The sequence below is a fragment of the Solanum dulcamara genome, chromosome 3 (assembly GCF_947179165.1).
Source record: "Solanum dulcamara chromosome 3, daSolDulc1.2, whole genome shotgun sequence".
Classification (NCBI taxonomy): Eukaryota; Viridiplantae; Streptophyta; class Magnoliopsida; order Solanales; family Solanaceae; genus Solanum; species Solanum dulcamara.
Genome location: NC_077239.1, coordinates 11012757 through 11033865, shown reverse-complemented (window position 1 = coordinate 11033865; position 21109 = coordinate 11012757). Strand labels below are relative to the sequence as shown.

The 21109-nt window shown below is 35.8% G+C and overlaps 2 pseudogenes; one reads left to right on the top strand and one right to left on the bottom strand.

Moving 5' to 3' along the window:
- Window positions 1-14605: 14605 nt before the first annotated feature.
- On the bottom strand, window positions 14606-17587 carry LOC129883443 (uncharacterized; annotated as a pseudogene).
- Window positions 17588-17713: 126 nt separating this feature from the next.
- On the top strand, window positions 17714-20650 carry LOC129883441 (uncharacterized; annotated as a pseudogene).
- The last annotated feature ends 459 nt before the right edge of the window (window positions 20651-21109 follow it).

The window sequence follows — 21109 nt, the reverse complement described above, 5'->3', positions numbered from 1 at the left end:
TAGCTCATGTTGTCATTTAAATGCATTGAATTGTTGATTTATCAAATGTCCTTATATGAAGGCATGAAAAGGTTTTAAAGTATTTTGATTAGAATTATGTTCTTTAATGTCTAAAGTACTTTGATTATATTATGTTCTCTCATGCCTAAAGTATTTTGATTATAATTATGTTCTCTCATGCCTAAAGTATTTTGATTATAATTATATTCTTTTATGCCTAAAGTATTTTGATTATACAAATTATTTTATTTTCTTTAAGCTTTACTCTAAGGTATGTAAGACTTCAATGAGAGTATTCCTTCCTGTAACACCCCCTAAAATGTTGTATGTGGTATTTCAATTCTCGATGAAAATAATACTACTTCTGTATTTTAGGCATAACATTTCATAGATTAGTCCAAATTAGGTGATTAAAATTTTTGAATAACTCCAATGATATTACCTACAACTTTCATTAAGACCATATCTCAAGATTCAAAGGATAAGTGGGTCCAATAAATTAATTTTTCCAAGATATGGTGTTGTGATGAAATGGAGTATTTGTAAAATAAAACTCATATCTCATGGTAGGATGCTCCAAATTGATTGATTCATGAACAACATGAAACTAGATTTCTAGATCTACAATTTTTATGAAGACACCAAATTTTAATGAGGAATTTATCATGTTCAAACGCAGCTCCGCAAAAGGGTATTCCATTAAAAGAGAGTTTATCTCACCTACCATGGAAAGATCTAGAACCATTTGATATCATCCATGACATTAAAATCCTCCATTTGTAACTATTTTTATTTATTGTTAGGTCCCTCCTCCACACCTATAAATACCCACCTTATTTCCTTATTTTATTCATCAAGCTTTCTCAAACAACTCTTCTCTCTATACACATCTTTACTCATTCTCAAATATAGTTTTAGTTTTAGTAGTATAGAAATATTATTTCAGTGATTCTTATACTTCAGGTAGTAAACAAAACTCTCCAGCGAGGAGAAAAGGCTAGGGGTTCAAGAGTTTTCCAATTCGGAGTAAAGCTTTGGATTTCAGGTATGTAAGATTATTCGTAGCATTGAATTGAGTTCGTCAATGCGCCCAATATCTAAATTCATCGTAATTGAGTTATAGTTGAGTTTTACCCAAATTTTGAATTCTAAATGAATTAATTCTTCTTCTATTGAGTTAGATGTAATTATACATTGAGATTATTATTATTATTATTATCTCTCATATTATTGGAATTATTGTTCGTGGTTACTTTCCCATGAACCCTAATTGATTTGATATTCATAAATATTTAATTAAATGAATTTGATTAAATGATGTTTTGAGTAAGATGTTTTGATGAGATGTAAATGATATTTTGAAGTGTAATGATTGATGAAGAGGTAATGAGATGAGTTTAATGTTTTGAATAAAATTCAAATAAGACTAGATGATGTTGTTACTATGAGCACATATTTTGGTAGTAGTATTGAGCACTGACTTGGACAAGAGTTTAATTGACTTAAACCCCAGAAATACGTAGCCAGCGTAGGATGAAGGCTATACCTCTTAAGTCCTAAAAAGAGGACTTTGATGATTGGACCCAAGATGGTGATGTCCTTTACCCTAGCAAGGTATTGGATGGGTGTGGCAACGACATGGCTTCGTTGTATCATTACTAACTCATAAGTGATGGTTATCGGTTAGAGAAACTCCCAACTAACTAAGAATTGTTTATTATTATTATTTAAAAATTTGTATTTCATATATTAATACTGAGATGATGTTGAGTTCTGAGTTGAGTCTTCCTAAGAGGTGTTTCTTGATATCTGTCCTTACTTTCTTGACATTTTACATACTCGTACAGTCTACGTACTGACATCATTCGACCTGCATCATTTTATGATGCATATACAGGTGTTAGAGATCCTTAACAGGTGCATCATTGAAGATCATTACTTTCCAGCTATTTGGTGAGTCTTTCTTCTATTCGGAGGAACTCTTTATCTTTTTATTATTATTGAGTATTATGTTTCTTTTGAGGTAGCCATGGACATGTTATTGGCACCATCTGATAGTGCTAGAAGCTTTGTAGACGGAGTTTGATGATGTAATTTGAGTAGTTCTCCTTTGAAACTTCTTCTGCTAAGGATTATTTCTTTCATTTGATGTTGATGAAGGCGATCCCACATAAGCATTCTTATTTTCACTTAAGTCTTCCACTGATGAACGAATGAGTGATGAGACCAAGTGGTTCTCTCGGAGGCCAGAGATGGTTTTTGAGTGTCGGCCATGCTTAGGGTACCCTCTCGGGGTGTGACAAACTTGGTATCAGAGCACAAAGTTTAAGAGTCCTAGGATGTTTATGAAGCGGTGTCTAGTAGAGTCTTGCTTATGGGTGTGTCGTGCACCACACTTATAATCAAGAGGCTATAAGATATTAGGAATTGTTTCTCTTCTTTCATAATTTGAGTTCGTGTGATAGAGTTTAACCCTATAAAACTTTCTTTCTAATTCGTGTGTTTATACGTCGCAGACCATGCCTCCTAAACGTACAACTAGTCAGATGAACGGTGCTAGCACTGAGGTTCCAAAGTCAGAGATGCCTCCATCGAGAACTAGGGGCCAACCTGCAAGATCTACTGAGGTACCCCAAATACCTACTGTTCAAACCACTTCTATTTCAGAGAGAGATTTATGAAGAGCTCTTGCTATGCTCACTCAGTTGGTGGCTTCCTAAAATAGCAGCCAGAGTTCACCAATTCCTAGCTCTAGTTATCAAGAGTCATCAGCTGCCACGAGGATTAGAGATTTTCTGAGAATGAATCAACCGGTCTTCATGGGTTTTGAGGTTGATGAGGACACCTAGAATTTCATTGATGAGATGTGGAAGATACTAAAAGCGATGCATGCTACGGAGATCGAAGGGGTTGAGTTGGTGTCTTATCAGCTCAAGGATTTGGCAAATGTCTGGTATAACCAGTGGGAAGAAAGTAGAGGTTAGGATGCAGAGCCTACTATTTGGGATGATTTTGAAAGAGTTTTCCTTGATCACTTCTTTCCACAAGAGCTACAGGAAACGAAAGTTGAGGAGTTAAAGAACCTCAAGCAGGAGAGTATGACTGTGAAGGAGCATAGTCTGAAGTTTATTCAGTTTTCCAAATATTCCCCAGAAATGATTCCTCACATGAGGGCCAAGATGAGGAAGTTTGTCTCTGCCTAGGCAAACATGTAAAGAAGAATGTCAGGCAATGCTAATGATTTCTGACATAGATTTTTCTAGATTAATGGTGTATGCTCAACTGGTTGAGGATGACAAGAAAAAGGACCGAGAGGAACACCTAAGCAAGAAGGCTAAGTCAGCTGGGCATGAGAATGAGCAGAAGTAAGGGAAGAGTAACAAGTCCTTCTTTTAAAAGAGATCTTCTAATTATGCACCTTCCTCAACAAGTGGTTTTACACCTAATACCAGGTATGATCAGAGGTCGCTAAGTCACTAGAACTTCTAAGCTTAGTGTTCTCAGTCCCAATTAAATATGGCTCAAGGTTCTAGAGAAAAGTCACCATGTGCTAGATGTGGGAAGCTCCATTTGGAAGAGTGTCGTATGGGCACCAATGCTTGCTACGAATGTGGAAAGACATGCCACTTCTAGAATAAGTGTCTTTCAAAGAGATAGGGAGATAGAAGTAGTAGAGCTCAGGTTTCTTCTATAGCTCCGCAGAATAGAGGTAATTAGAGAGGTGCAGCTTCAAGTGTAGGTGGGGGAACAACCGTCTGTATGCTATGGGTAGTCGCCAATACCAAGAGAATGCACCCGATATTAATACTGGTATGATCCTAGTACTTTCTTTTGATGTGTATGTATTACTTGATCCGGGTGATATATTATCTTTGGTGACTCCTTACTTGGCTAGTAAATTTGAGATCCTCCTTGAGATTCTTCTTGAGCCTTTCAGCGTATCTACTCCTTTTGGTGAGTCTATCTTAGTTGAGAGGGTATATAGAGATTATACTGTGTCAATCTATCACAGGGATATCATGGCTGATTTAGTTTAGTTGGACATGATTAATTTTGATATGATTCTTAGCATGGATTGACTTTATGCTTATTATGCCTTAGTTGACTGTAGGACTCGAATAATAAAGTTTCAATTTCCAAATGAGCCTATCTTAGAGTGGAAGGGGAGTTCTACAGTGCCTAGGGATAAATTTATTTCCTACCTTAAGGCCAGGAAGTTAATCTCTAAGAGATGCATATATTATATAGTCCGAGTCAAAAATATTAATGATCAGGCCCCATCTCTTGAGTCATTTCCCATTGTGAGTGAGTTTTCCGAAGTCTTTCCTAAGGATCTACCCAAAATCCCTTCTGATAGACTTTGGTATTGATATCCTTCCTTATACACAACCTATCTCCATTTCTCCTTATAGGATGGATCCCGCTGAGTTGAAAGAATTGAAAGAATAGCTGAAAGACCTCCTAGATAAGGGATTTATTAGGCCAAGTGTCTCACCTTGTGGCGCACCTGTCCTATTCATGCAAAAGAAAGATGGGTCCCTTATAATGTGTATTGACTACCAACAACTGAACAAGGTCACCATAAAGAACAAATATCTTCTCCCCAGGATAGATGATTTATTTGACCAATTTCAGGGTGCCACATGCCTCTCTAAGATAGACCTCAGATCAGGCTATCATTAGTTGAAAGTGAGAGAATGTGACATCTCAAAGATGACTTTCTGAACCCGCTATGGTCATTTTGAGTTTCTTGTTATGTCCTTTGGATTGACAAATGCTCTTACATCTTTTATGGACATCATGAACTGGGTATTCAAGCCATACCTAGATACATTTGTGATTGTCTTCATCGATGATATTTTGGTCTACTCTAGAAGTAAGAGTGAGAATGCTAACAACCTTAGGATTGTCCTTCAAACTCTCAAGGATAGGGATTTGTATGCTAAGTTTTCGAAGTGTAAGTTTTGGGTTGAGTTTGTAGCATTCCTAGGCCATATTATATCTGGTGATGGAATTCTAGTTCATACTCAAAAGATTGAGGCAGTTAAGAACTGGCCCATACCCACCTCTCCAATTAACATAAGGAGTTTATTAGGTTTGGCTAGTTACTATAGGAGATTTATTAAGGGATTTTCATCCATATCCTTACCATTGAATAAATTGACTCAGAAAAAAGTTAAGTTTCAATGGTCTAATGCATGTGAAAAAAGCATTCAAGAATTGAAAGCTAGATTGACTACTGCTCCAGTGTTGTACTTATCCGAGGGAATGGATAGTTTTGTAATATATTGTTATGTTTCTAGAGTTGGGTTGGGATGTGTGTTGATGCAGAACGGTAAGGTCATTTCCTATGCCTCCAAACAACTTAAGACTCATGAGAGGAACTACCTTACTAAAGACCATGAGTTGGTAGCTGGAGTATTTGCTCTTAAGATTTGGCGTCACTATCTTTATGGTGTACATATGGATGTGTTCAAACACCATAAGAGCTTGCAATATGTATTCAGCCACTAGGAGAAGATGGTTTCTCAAGGATTATTCCATGAGCATTCTCTACCACCTAGGTAAAGCAAACATAGTTGCCGATGCTCTTAGCAGGTTATCTATGGGGAGTACGACCAATGTGGAAGAGGAAAAGAATGAGTTGGCAAAGAAAGTGCATAGACTTGTACGTTTGGGATTTCAACTTATTGACTCTAGTGAGGGTGGTACAATAGTATGAAATGAAGATTAATCATCTTTAGTTGTATAGGTGAAAGGAAAGCAAGATCAGGATCCCATTCTCCTTCAACTGAAAGACGAGGTTCACAAGCAGAAGGTAATGAATTTTGCCAAAGTGGGAGATGAAGTGTTGAGATATCAAGGGAGATTATGTGTTTCAAGTGTTGATGGCATTTGAGAGAGAATCATCGCATAAGCCTATAATTTCAGGTATTCCATCCATCTAGGTTTGATAAAGATGTACCACGACTTTAGAGAAATATTGTGGTGGAGTGGAATGAAGAGGGATATAGCAGAGTTTGTGTCCAAATGCCCGAACTGCCAACAAGTTAAAGTTGAGATCCCAAGGCCTTGTGGATTGGCTCAAAATATAGAGATCCTAAAATGGAAGTGGGAGAGTATCAATATGGACTTCATTATCAGTTTATCGTGAACTCGCAAACAATATGACTCTATTTGGGTGATTAGGATAGGATGACCAAATTGTCTTATTTCTTGGCGGTTAAGACTACGGACACCGCAGAGGATTATGCCAAACTATATCTTAGAGAGATTGTTAGACTGCATGGAGTTCCTTTGTCTATCATCTCAGATAGAGGAGCTCAATTCACTACTCAGTTTTGGAAGTCATTTTAGAAGGGTTTGGGTTTAAGAGTGAACCTTAGTACTGCTTTTTATCCGCAAACAGACGGCCAGGCAAAGCGTATGATACAAACTTTGGATGATATGTTAAGAGCCTGTGTCATTGACTTCAAACGTAATTGGGATGATCATTTACCTCTTATTGAGTTTGCATACAATAATAGCTTCCATTCGAGTATTCAAATGGATCCTTGTGAGGCTCTGTATGGGAAGAGATGTAGATCACCAATTGGTTGGTTTGAAGTCAGTGAAGCTCAGTTATTTAGACCATACTTGGTTCACCAAGCTATGGAGAAGGTGAAAACCATCCAAGAGAGGTTGAGGACTGCTCAGAGTCGCCAAAAATCCTACACTCATATTAAATGGATAGATTTGGAGTTCGAAGTGTATGATTGGGTATACTTGAAAGTTTCACCCATGAAGGGTGTGATGATATTTGGAAAGAAAGGGAATCTTAGTCCCCGCTACATTGGTCCTTAATAGATTATGGGGAGGGTTTGTAACATAGCCTATGAATTAGATTCTCCCCTAGAATTATCTGCTATTAATCCCGTGTTTCACATATCTATGCTTAAGAAGTGTTTGGAAAATCCTTCACTTATTTTCCCGACTGAGAGCATTGGGGTGAAAGAGAGTTTAAGTTATAAAGAGATTCTAGTTCAGATTCTTGATCGTTAGGTTCGCAAATTAAGAACTAAGGAAGTGGCATCTGTCAAAGTCATATGGCTAAATCGTCCTAACTAAAAACTCTTCATCTACCTTCTATCATGAAAGCTCTTACTCTCTTTGATCAAAACAAAAGGGACATAACTTATAATCCCATCACTTACCTTATATATACCTAACTCTAGGTATATTCCTCAATCAACAACCATTCTCACTATTTGGTTTTTACTTCTCTCACTCCATTTTTCTAGCTCTATGATCATTCTAGGAATCATAGCTTCCCATGCCTCAAATCACATTCCATCAGATGGTGAAACTAATCATTTAGAGACATAATTTTCCTCACAAGGATAACATTTGAATCAAGGTTTTAAAGAAGAGAGTATGAGAATACATCTTACTCTGTCTCGATGCACGATTCATATAAATGAGGGTGCATTCTTTCAAATCAATAGACTTATGTACACTAATCAACTCTTCTCAAGCTTGCTACATTGTCTTTAACCTCTAAATACTTTATCTAAAAAAACTCATCAATAGGGGTCTGAGCTTTACTATTCCAACCACCTTGAGTATATGGAGTAGTCGAGCAGATTTGAGCAACACACAAATCATAATTAGTCCCTTAGAGAACCACTCTATTGCATGATTTAGAATTTGAAAGAAGAAAAACTTTTCTTACATGTCCGTAGTCCCTCATTTATAGAGGTAGGGCCCTTATAATCATAAACTAGATCCTACTAACACAACTTCATAAACACCCTAGGGCACTTGAACCTGGCACTGATATGAAGTTTTCCACGCCCCAAGAGGGTACCCTAGGCGTAGTCGGAACTCGAAGACCATTTCTGTCCCCCAAGCGAACCACTTGATCTGATCACTCATTTAATTACTCAATGGAAGGTCAATTCAATGGACAATTAACTCAAGTGGGCACTTAGAAAACATCATCATCAATAAATAAATAATAGATTAAAAATACTCAAAGTATAATGTAACTCAACATCATAAACTCAATAATGAAATTATGGTTTTAAAATAGACTTTGAAAGAATTCCTCTACTTAACTCTACTCTGTCTATGAAGCCTCTAACTAACTCATAAGAAGGTGCCGCGACTTAAAAAATGATCTCCTCCGAATGCAAAGAGGTCTCACCAAAAATAGAGAAGTAGATCCTCAACGGTACGCCTGTTGATGATCTTTCATACCTGTGTCTGCATCATAAAATGATGTAGGCCAAATGACATCTATACATGAAATGTACGAGTATATAATATAGCTAAAAGGAAACTTACTCAAAGATATAAGGGACTCACTCTTAAATTACTCAACTCAATAAAGCATGAAATAAAATAATACAATGCTTTAAATGATATGCAATAACAGATGCAATTTAGTATATAAAAATATAATATCTTACTCTTAGGGAGTTTCTCTAACCGACAACCATCACTTATTAACTAATGATGATACACCAAAGCGATATTGTTGCCATATCCATCTAATAACTCTTTTATGAAGTTTTTAGAGTGGAAGAACTTGGGAAAACTTTGTATGAACAGTTTCTCTTTGTATCTTGAAATTTTTAACTTGAAAGCCTTAGGATTCTTGATGAAGATGAGGAACCCTAGTTAGTTTTGAGAGAGTTTCTTGTGACTAGATCATTTGAATTGATGATTATGAGAGGAAAACAAATTAGTGGAATGATATATTCCTCCAAAACACCCAAAAATGACTTAGAATAGGGTTAAAAATCTTTGGAAAGGAAAAATTGACCTTAGAAAGTGTCCAGGAAGTTGCAGAAAAAAAAGGTGTAGGAAACCTTCATGGAAGGTTCTATGGATCGTGAAAGTGTTTAAGACCCGTAAAGGGGTTTCGTACTAACACTCTGCTTGGTAGGGCTTCTCTAAAATGGGCATAACATTTTAGTTCAAACTCAGAATGAGGCAAACTTGGTGGCATTGGAAAAAGGACTTAAATAACTTTAATTTAATAGGTCATGGGATAACTAATTCTTTACATTCGAGGTGATATGATCATTTGAATTTGACCCAAGTAAAATCTTTTACAGAAGCTCAATCGGTAAGGAAGCTTTCGACTCGACTTTGTGTTGGAGGATACTTATGATTTTAATTCCTCTCCAAATCTACTCTCACAGAATAGAATTAACCTCCACACATGCACAAAATTTTGAATCATTCAGTACAACCCCATACACATATAAAGGATGGCTCGGTCTTAGCTTAATAAAAACTTTTGGGGTGTTACATTTTTAGTCAACTAATTCCCTTTAACCCCACTTAAGATAGGCTAAAATGACATAGTATAGAGATTAAAAGAGTGAAAAAAAATCAAAAAAAACCTGAAAAAAATATTGTCAGCAGGTTATATGAGGTTCATCTATGGTTCGTGGATTGATCTACAAGATGTGGGTTCCTCTTGTAGAACTCAGGCTAAATTATTGTCTTTGAAGTTCATCTAAGAGACACATCTATGGTCTATAGTTTCATCTACAAGTAATAAATATGATTCATAGGAATCAGGCTAAAATTTAGGTTTCAAGACTTTTATCTATGGATCACTCTACGACCCATAAAAGAGTTTATGACTCATGAATTGGAGTCGTAAGTCTCAGACTAGATATCAAGTTTTGATCTACAAGACCCATTTATGAATTATAAACTTGACTCGCAGAACTCAGACTAAAATCTCTTTCTCTAAAGTTGGTTAAGAACCTCATCTATGGCCCGTGATTCCATCTACGATCTGTAGATGTTCTTCGGAGATCCAAAAACTTCTGCAGACTTAAATTTTTCTGAGCTTTTCAAAATTTGATTTGGGCTTGGGGCTTTTGAAATGGTACATGAAATCAGAAATCAATAATAGGGATATAGAGAGAATTTTGAACACATTGAACTTTGGGTAAAAAACCTAGTTTTGATCTTGCTAATTGAAATCATATATGTAGGGCTCGAGGAAGAACCCTAACATGATGAAGAACTATCAAGAAGCCACTTCTTGAACTTCTTGGATTTATTTCTTGAAAACCTTATGGTCAAGGGTTAAGATTCCTATCAAAAATTCATGAATAGATGAAGGAATTTGATTTGGAAAGCTTGAAATCCATGAAGAAAGGCTTATCTTGATGAAGGAGGATGAGAGGATGGGAAAACCACCTCTAGGGCTTGAAAGAATAGCCAAAAGTGAGAAAAATCATATTAAAACCAACTTAAATGATTTCGTCGGCCCAACGGTGTTTCCATGGGTGAAATACCTATACAAAATTATCCAATGTAGGTTAGACGCATGTAAAAATAGAATACCTCTTAATTTTTCCCTAATCAATGTTAGAATGGTGTTTCATATGTTTTGAATAATTCAATGCCGGCAAAACGCCTGTTCAAAATAGAATGTCTGTCAAAACTAAAATGATTATAACTTTTCACTCGGACTTTAGATTGACAAGAGGTTGGCATCCTTGGAAAATAAGACTCAAAGATCTTTAATTTGATAGATAAATCTTCATATTCTAAGAGATATGCTCATTTGAAGTTATCTCAAGTAATATATTCCATCCAAACTCAATTGGTAAGGAAGCTTTAAACTCAACTTTGTGCTAGAGGGTTTTTATGAACATAATTCGCCTCCAAAACTATTCCCACACTAAATAATTTACCTTCACACCTATACACCATTAGGAATCACCTATTACATACCTCTATGCTTATGAAGAATGGTTTGGGTCTTAGTATAGAATTTGTGAGATGTTATAATATTTCCCTCTTGGGATCGTTCATCCTCGAATGATGATCAAGGTAGGGAAACCAACTTAGGTTAACTTTATATGATTTGAACTCTCCATCAGGGTTATAGAAAGACTCTATATGCTTCATCCTCTAGATGCTTATTTATTGCACCTGCAAAGCTAGAATGCCATCCAAATCCATGATGGAACCTGCAAAGCGACAATTCTGTGACAACTCGAACCACACCTAGTTAAGAAATGCAGTCCTAAAACAAGAAAAAATCAGGTCCAAGTCAATCACTGAAAATTATTTTGCATCTCATATATAGGGGAATAAGATGCCTTCAAAAATGACATTATTTACGAGCTTTTCCTTTGACCCTTCTCTTTACTATTCATCTCTTTTTTCAGTTTACAATGAAATGAAAGGGGTTCTATGAAAAAGTTAAAGTTGATTTTTTTAAATATCATAGATTGTTCTAGTAAAGTTTCTAGAATAGTCTAGTGCAGTATCTAGGATAAGCATATTGTAAGAACATCTAGATTTTTCTACCAAAATTGTCATTCTCATTTCTAGCTTCCTCTTATTTAATTGAATCTTTCGATCTTAGTTAATGACCTTGGGCTAGCAGAAGGTCTCTCCAAGTTATACTTTTCTTCTGTTATTCTCAACATGGTATCATAGCCATAATCATACATTGACTTCTAGATTTTATTTCAAGATCGGGTTACTGGTAGATTCAATTAGTTTTTCTTGATAGATTTAAGCAGTCGTGTTAATGGACTGGTGATGGAATTATTAAACCAATCAAATTATAATGTATGAAAGACATGGAATCATACCTTGTGGGAGAGGATTTGTGGAATGTTGTTAATGGGAGTAACACAAGCACTTCTAATGACGGACTAGAAAATAGTAGAACATACAAGAAATGGAAGCAAACTAATGTGAAAGCGGAGTTCATCCTGAAGAAGTCAATATATTCTAGTTTATTTGATCATATTATAACTTGTAAATCAGCATATTCAACAAGAAGAATGAAGCGCGACTATAGATATTGGAAAGTGAATTGGCTACCACCATTCAAAGTAATATTTCTATTGCCGAGCAACTTATGTTCTGAGATATCTTTATTGAATCCGGATGCGGCTATCTCTGAAGCACGAATAAGAAGAAATATTATTCGTATGAAGCCTGAATATATTACTTTTCTGACATCGATTCAATGATAGGATCAACAACCATTCTTGGAGGAATTTGAGAATTTGTTCTAATCATAGGAGTTACTAGCCAAATAGTTGACTAGTGTATTTTTCAGGGAAGGGAAAAATGTTCTTATAGCTTACAAGAGGAACTTTAAAGAAAAAACATGAGTTATCAACACACTCGATCCTTAGGTAGTTCAAGCTCGCATAAATCTAAGACTCTCAATTATAATCGGTGTGGGAAAATAGGGCATTTAAAAAGATATTGTCGAGATAAGGAGAGAACTATCGCTCAAACTAAGAAAGCTACTGAAGAAGAAGAAGAAGTCTAGGGAAGGTGCTTAGTAGCTGAGACTCAAGAAATAAATGTTATGGCTCCATCAATATTGAAAGAGATTGGATCCTGGATTTAGTATACTATATATTTCATCATGTGGATAAGGAAGACAATAATGTTATTATCAAGAAGTAGAATTTGAAACTAGCAATAAAAGTATGGATGTGAAGGATGTTGAAGCAGAACCCGAGCCAACAGTTTCTGAATCTATAATTGCCAATGGTGACCATATTGGAGATAGCATTAAGGAATATGTAGTAGAAGTTGAGGCCTCTGGTCAATCATCTACCATATTGAGGACAATCATTGACTTAGAGAAAACATTAGAAGCAAATGGAGAAGATGAAGACCAAATTGATGAAGAAGGTGAAGTTAAAGACTTAGTTTCAGATGGTACAACTGTCGGAGAACAATGAGAAAGGGGATTCTGGCAACTCAGGAAGGAGATAATTCACATGGTTTGAAAAGGCCACCTAGAATAATTATCAACCCAGCTCGCTATAAAGATGAAAACATTACAAAAATATATTTACGATTCTTCGCAAGCCCAATTAATGGCAGAAAACCTTCATCATTTGAAAAAGCAAGAGGATTTAGAAAAAGCTGTTGAGAATTTCACCAAGGCATGGTTCAACGCTTCAGTTGAATTCTTCCGCAGTAAACTTGGGGTTGTTTCCAAAAAATTACTTTAAGGGGAAGTATGAAAGGGTTAAAGGTGATTTTCTGGAATATCACAGATTGGTCTAGTCAAATTTCAGAATAGTGTAGTGTAGTATCTAAGATAAGCATCCAGTAAAAGTATCTAGATATTCTAGAGTAGAAGATAAAGTTACAAGAATTTTCTTGTAGATGTTCTAGAGAATTAGATATTTGTAGAAAATCATTGAATAGCATAGATCTTATAGTATTTATAGGACCATCCAGAAATAAGTATAAATATGGGACGGTCTTGTATATTTGTGTAAACCCAAAACTCATTCAGCTCAAATTGAAAGCAATTCAAGATTCTTCTTCCATAACGAAGTGCTCTACAGAAATTCTCTTTCCCTTTTATAACTATCTCTTTTTTAGTTGAATCTTTTAGTCTTAGTTGACAATCTTGGTCTAAGAGAAGTTCTCCCCATGTTATAATTTTCTTCTGCTATTCTATACAGATTCCACTTGGAAGATGTTTCAATACCTAACATTTTTTACTTTGAATTTTCCTAGTTAGTTGACCAACTAGAATATTCAAAATCTCGACTTCTAAGAAAAGAACCATAGGACCATATAATTTACTGTGGCACCCAAAAAATAGAACATGGACAACAAAAATCAAAACATATCTTTTATAAGCAGATTAAGAAAAAAATGATAAAAGTTTATAAAAAACCTTCAATTTGTGTTACATGTACTTCATGGCTAGGGATTCAAGAAAGGAGAATAATTGGGTCGATTAAAGAACCAAGCCGATGGCAAATAACTCCCAACTTATTACTTCAATTAATGGAGTTGCAGTGACACTTTAGTTTAATATTCAAGCCTTTAAATAAAGGAATTAAATATTCAAATGTCTTATACAAGGATTTTCTTCCACGATATGTAGTGATCCCAACTTTGAACGCCATTCGTCCTAAAGCCATGATAAAATTCACACGTAAGAAACAAAGCCAAAAATGGTCAGTGAGCTCTATTTCTACAAATATATGTGCATATGCAAGTACTTCAAATGCATAAACTATTAGCAAATAACAAAATTTACTGAATTACACTAGTTATGGATTTACAGGAAAGAGAAAAAAAGAATCATATAGAGGTCGTTATACTATGTACTAGCTCTATGCAAATGTAGCAATATAAGAACCAGAAATAAGAAAAGTAAGAGCTAAAGTTGAAAAATAGGAAGAAAGAGAAAAGAAATGAAACATTTGGTGAAAGTCATTTGGAAAAACTGGAGAAACAATAAATGCTTTAAATGTTGAAAGTCATTTGAAATCCATGTATATAAAATTATAAGCAACATAAGATGGTCGATTAAATTTACCGTCCAACACTTAATTAAGAAAGAAAACTTTCAATATATAGAGTATGATTCAAGTTCTACTTAACGGTATAGCTGATTCTAGTTCTACTTAATAGCACAACTCTTTCTTGGTCTATAGAAGGGAAAACAAACATGGCCAAAATTTCACTTTGATGCTGGATTGAGTGTCTTCTTCATCTACACTACTCTATCATTGGCGATCACACAAGGAAGTTTAGGGGGGAGCCGAAACTACTGAAGGCACCAAAATTACTTAATCATAGTCTAGAAGCCCTTGGCAGCAACCGAGTTTGTTTCTCTCTTGGCTTCAATGGTAGTTTCTTCTGCCTTATCCTTCTTCTTTCTTGAATATGTCACTATGGGTTGTTTGACAACATTCATGGAATCTCGATGAGTCTCTTTGCCCTTTGTCACATTGTTGTTTCCAATAACATACGACTTCTCCATCTCTTTGCTTTCACCACATGTCCTTTTTAAGTTTGAAGTATCTACAACCTTTCCCTGTGCCTCAATTTCAGCATCTGCCATGATTCTAAGAAGTTCTAAAAGCAAGGCTGCAGGATCCAACTCTCAGCAACCAGTGGGAGAATTTGGTGCTTCTTGACCAGTGAGAAAATATGAAGGGATCTGAAGAGACAAGTAAAATATCTCTTCCCTTGGAATATTAAATACCTAGGGTCTAAATGCTGACGGAATATGAACGTGAAGCCAACTACTTTGACTAATGGATCCACTATGACACCTTCCTTCTCAATGTAGTCCCCAAGCACTTCCACCATATCAAAGGTGTATATCACATTATTCGGAGTTAGCGCATTCTATTTAGGAGACCAATGTCTGTACAGAGCCCAAACATCCCCCTTTCTGGAACTATTTGGATAACACCTCCAGCCCCTTTCACCACTTGACCTAGGGGAAAAAGAATTGACTATCTTATTAATTTCTTGCATGGCTATCCTGAAATCTCCACTGTTCTTGAGGAAGCCAGAACCAAACCAATTAATTGGGACAAGTTCGGAGTTATTTATGGAGTTCAACCATATGAATTACAGTTTAAATGGAACTTTAGATATCATATTGTGAATCAGAGCATAATAGTGCGCCATGCAATCAATAGCATCATAAGAAGCCCAGACTTGATTCTCATCAAAAGATTTTTCTGTTCTATCCTTGTCAAAATTATGGAAGTCGGGATCAAGAATAGTCATCGACTTAGCTTCTGGTTCAAAATCAAAAGAAGAGCTAAAGACAGGCCATGTTTTCTGCTTGCGTAATATTTTGGAACCCACCACAACATCAAGAGCAGTTTTATCACTTCTCAAATCATTTTTGATAACTTTAGGAGCAATTTGCTTCTTCTTTTCCAATTATTTTCCTTCAAAGATGAACTTTGAGAAGTAGCAGTTGTGCTCCATTCTTTAAGCTTCTTGGTGATCTGAATCCTTGCCTTATTCGCCACAATGGTTGCCCTTTCTGCAGCCAATTCACTAAGCTATGTGCTCCTCTTTATTAGCCTATCAGTTTTTGAAGAGAAAGATATTATAGAGATAGAGAGCTAACTCTTAAATTTTAGAGGCGTCTGATCAATATCAAACCATCATCTTCACGTTGGTTTGTTCATGACTCTAACCCCTTTCTATAACCTTATACATAGTTCTTAACATATATTGATTTTTCTATGTGTTTTGAGGACATAAGTTTGATATTTAATCCCCTTCCTCCTCTTTCACGACCCAAAACTAGAGAAAAAAAGTGGTCTCAAAAGAAGTAGAGAACCAACACATATCAATTAGTAGTAGAGTATCCCTTACACTTGAGAGCACTTTTTATACAATGAATTGTACGACGAATGCGTTCATTTACTATTTTGACTAATTCCATAGAAAGCTTAGCAGTAGGCAATCTGTTCACAAATACTTAAAACCCGATAGTCAACAACGATCCACTACAGTTAAAGCCATTATATTTCTTCCTAAAAAATAAATGTAGTTATTAGCATCAGAAAAAGCTCAAAAACAATCAGGTACTATTGCAATTTCATATGGCAAGAGTGCCACACTAGCAGAGACCTCCCAATTCATCACCACATTCTTTGCTAGAGACTCGATTGTTGCATATACTAAAATAAATCATGTTGAATCCATGAAAATATCTTGGAATATCATCATGTATCTTCTATTAGAACTGGTGTCATCCCCCTACAAGTTTAAACCAAACGAAATATCTTATTTAGAAATCAATGATTAGCTACAACAGCTAATGTTGTCATGTTTTTAAAAAGCATAACAATTAATGACTCACATTAGCAAAGAAAGGAGAGATACTACTGTCAAGATTTTGACCCTTGAAAATGTGGACCATCAGTATTCATGAACGAATTGCTTTTCTTCTGAAAAGCCCCCTAGTTCAATGCACTCATAGCTGCTTCTGCATGAGATCTCTTCAAATTTCCCCCAGTTATAATAGCTTACACACTATTTGTATCTCTCTTCTTAAAGACTTGATCCTGCTGAATATTTTATCTAACTGTTGAGCCAAAGCAAAAATAACTAGATTGTACTGAATTTGAAGTCGTAGAGATCTTCACACCTGAAGCATAAGATCTATTAGCAGCAGGATAGTTTGTACCTTGCTGCTGCTGGCGGGAAGACTGCGGAAAAGATGAAACTTGAATTTTCTTAGAAACACCTACCTCCCTTACCCTAAAAGGCCAGTGATATTTAGGGCACATAATACTTTTGATTTGGTGAAGGTTTAAGTATTAATAACATATTTGGCATGTATCTCAAGATAACCAGAATTTATCAACTTTTGATGGCTGGGGAGCCACCGGGGAGAACTGGTAATTAGCATTAGTTGACTTTTTTGCAATAGCTGGGTTCATGGAGAAATTATGAAATCTGTGTTGGTTTCCTTGAAGGGATGCATTCCAGTTTTTATGCATCATTCTTTTGGTTTTAAAGATCATCATATAACAAACTCCACGCTTCAGATATAATCTTAAACACCTCATCTGCCCCAACAGATTTGTTCTTTTCAGGGTAATGAGTTAGAGCAAGCCTTCTATGGTGTTTCTTTATTGTTTTATCATCAGCTAAGGGCTCTACAGAAAGGATACCGTAATTATCCATTTCACCATAAGTCTTCTTCTCATGAGTAGCATAAACAACATGGATTGCTACTAATGGTCTTGACCTAACTCACTGGTGAGCCTCTATTCCTGTGTCTCTTGAGTAGATTGCCCATGGAAAGGAGCTTACTCCAAGATCTATCCTCTTGGTGCTAAGTACTACTCACAATTGAATTATACTGATACACTGAATAATACTGATAAATTGAATAGCTCAATAATATTGATAAACTGAGACTGAAATGATTGACACTTTATCTAAAAGCAAACATGTTGTTTATGTTGTTCATGAGAAGAAGACTTATGGTGAAGTTGTTATTTATGGTTTCTTTTCTATAGAGACCTCAGCTGATGGTGAAACAATAAAGAAACACTTCACAAGGCTTGCTCTAGCTCATCACCCTGATAAAAACAAATTTGTTAGGGCATATGAGGCATTTAGGATTATATCTGAAGCATAGAGTTTGTTTTATGATAGTCGGTAGAACCAAAATAATGATGGACGACAATAAGAGGAATGAATTCATGCAAAGCAACCAACACGGATTTCGTAATTTCTCCATGAACCCAGCAAATACAAGAAACTCAACTAATGCTAATTTCCAGCCCACCCCGGTGGCTCCCTAGCCATCACAAGTTGAGACATTTTGGGCGTCTTGCATTAATGCCAAATACATTATGAATACTTAAATCTTTACCAAATCAAAATTATTATGTGCCCCAAAGGTCACTGGCCTTTTATGGCAAGGGAGGTAGGTGTTCCCATGAAATTTCAAGCTTCATCTATTCCGTGGTCTTCCCGCCAGTAGCAGTAGGGTACAAACGATCCTACTTCTAATAGATCTTCTATTTCAGGTGTGAAGATCCCTAGATCTTCAAATTCAATAGAATCTTGTTATTCTGGCTTTGGATCAATAGTTAGAGCAAGCATTCAGCAGGATCAAGTTTTTAAGAAGAGAGATACACATAGTATGTATGCTATTACAGCTGGGGAATATTTGAAGAGAGCTCGTGTAAAAGCAGCTATGAGTGCATTGAACCAGGAGGCTTTTCAGAAGAAAAACAGTTCGTTCATGAAGACTGATGGTCCATATATTCAAGGGTCAAAATCTTAACAGTAGTATCTCTCTTTTCTTTACTAATGTGAGTGATTACTAATGTGCTTTCTAAAAACATGATAGATTAGCTATTTTAGATAATCATTGATTTCTAAATAAGCTTTTCTTTTGGTTTGGACTTGGAGGGGCATGACACCAGTTCTAATAGAAAATACATGATGATCTTGCAAGACATTTCATAGATCAATAGGATCTGTTTAGTGTAAGCAACAATCAATTCTCTAGAAAAGAATGTGGTGATAAATAGGGAGGTTGCTTCTCGTATGGAACTCTTGCCATCTGGAATTCCAATAGTTCCTAATTATTTTTGAGATTTTTCTGATGCTAATAACAACTTTGAATTTTTGTGAAGAAAGATAATGGCTTTAACAGTGATGGATCGTTGGTGACTATTGGGTTTCAAGTATTTGTGAACAGCTCGCCTACTGCAAAGCTTTCTATGGAATCGGTCAAAACAGTAAATGATCGCATTTCTCGCACAATTCATGGCATAAAAGTGATCTCAAGTGTGAGTGATACTCTAGGACTACTTGATATCTGTTGGTTCACTATTTCTTTTGAGTCGATTTGTTTTTCTTGTTTTCTATCCGGAGAGAGAAGGAATGGGATTAAATATCAAACTTATGTCTTCAAAATACATAAAAAGGAGTCAGTGCATGTTAAGAACTATGTATAAGGTTACAGAAAGGGGTTGGAGTCAAGAACAAACCAAAGTAAAGGTGATGTTTTGATATTGATCAGATGCCTTCAAAGATTAAGAGTTTGCTCTATATATCTATATATGTCTTTCTGTTCAAAAGTTGATAGTCTAATAAAAAGGAATGCATAGCTTAATGAATTGATTGCAGAGAGTGCTACCATTGTAGAGAATAAGGCTATGATTGAGATCACCAAGAAGCTTAAAGAATAGAGCAGAACTGCTACTTCTCAAACTTCATCTAAGAAGGAAATAGAAGTGGAAAAGAAGAAGAAAATTGCTCCTAAAGTTATCAAAAATGATCTGAGAAATGGGATAAAACTACTCATAATGTTGTGGTAGGTTCCAAAATATTACGCGAGCAGAAAACCTGACCTGTCTTTAGTGCTCCTTTTGATTTAGAACCAGAAGGTAAATCGATGATTATTCATGATCATGTCTTCCATAATCTTGATGAGGATAGAACGGAAAACACTTTTGATGAGAATCAAATCTTGGCTGCCTATTGTGCTGATGATGGCATGCCACGCTATTATTCTTTTATTCACTATATGATATCTAAAAATCCATTTAAACTACAATTTAGTTGGTTGAACTCTAAAAACGATTCCGAACTCGGCCCTAATTAATTGGGTTGGTTCTAGCATCCTCAAAACTGGTGGAGATTGAGGATAGGCAAGCAAGAAATCAATAAGATGCTCAATTCTTTTTCCCACAAGGTCAACTGAGAGAAAGGGGCTGGCGGTGTTATCCAAATATTCCCTAGAAAGAGGTATGTTTGGGCTCTATACAGGCATTGGTCTCCTAAATAGAATGTGCTAAATCCGAATAATATCATACACAACTTTGATATGGTGGAAGTTCTTGGCGACTACACTTACAAAGAAGGTGTCACAGTTGATCCATTAGTCAAAACAGTTGGCTTCACATCGGTATTCAGTCAGCATTTAGACCCTATATATTTTCATATTCTAAGGGAAGAGATGTTTCTCTTCTCTCTTCAGATCCCTTCATATTTGCTCACTGGAAAAGAAGCACCAAATGCTCCCACTGATTGCTGGGAGTTGGATTCTGCAGCCCAGCATCTAGAACTTGTTAGTCATGGAAGCTGCTGAAATAGAGGTTCAGCCAAAAGTTGTATATACACCAAACTTAGAAAGGATATGAGGTGAAAGTAAAGAGACAGAGAAGTCCTATTTTTTTGGAAACGACAATGTGACAAAGGGAAAAAAGTCTCTTTGAGATTCCATGAGTGTTCTCAAACAATCCACAGTGACATATTCAAAAAGTAGAAGGAGAAAGCAGAAACAAGTACAATTGAAGCCAAGAGAGAAACAAGCTTGGTTGCTGCTGAGGGTTCCTAAATATATATACACTAATATAGGATGTTTTGGGATGATATTTTCAGTCTTTTGCCTCTCCAAAAACCTAATCTTCATCCCCTCCTCTTCCAAATCATCTCCAACAAAATCCTCTCAAAAGCTCAAGGATTCAAGATCTCCAAGTCATGTCTTTGATTTTTGGTGAGATTTTCTTCATTTCCAGGTATGTAAGACTAACTTAAAATATGGATTGACTTCTTCCATATGCCCATAGATGTGATGGATGGAAGTTGTGAAATATTTGAACCTTCTGTGAATGTTTCTTGATTTTTTTTGTATATAAATCCATATATTAATAATGTTCTTGAGTTGAGTTTGTTGAGATTATGGATTCATGTATTCATTCACATGAAACCAAGATGATATTTTCTTTTTGGTCATAATTTGTCTTGAGGTTGAGATTGATGGTTTTTATGTATAATAAAAACAACGTTGCTTTCA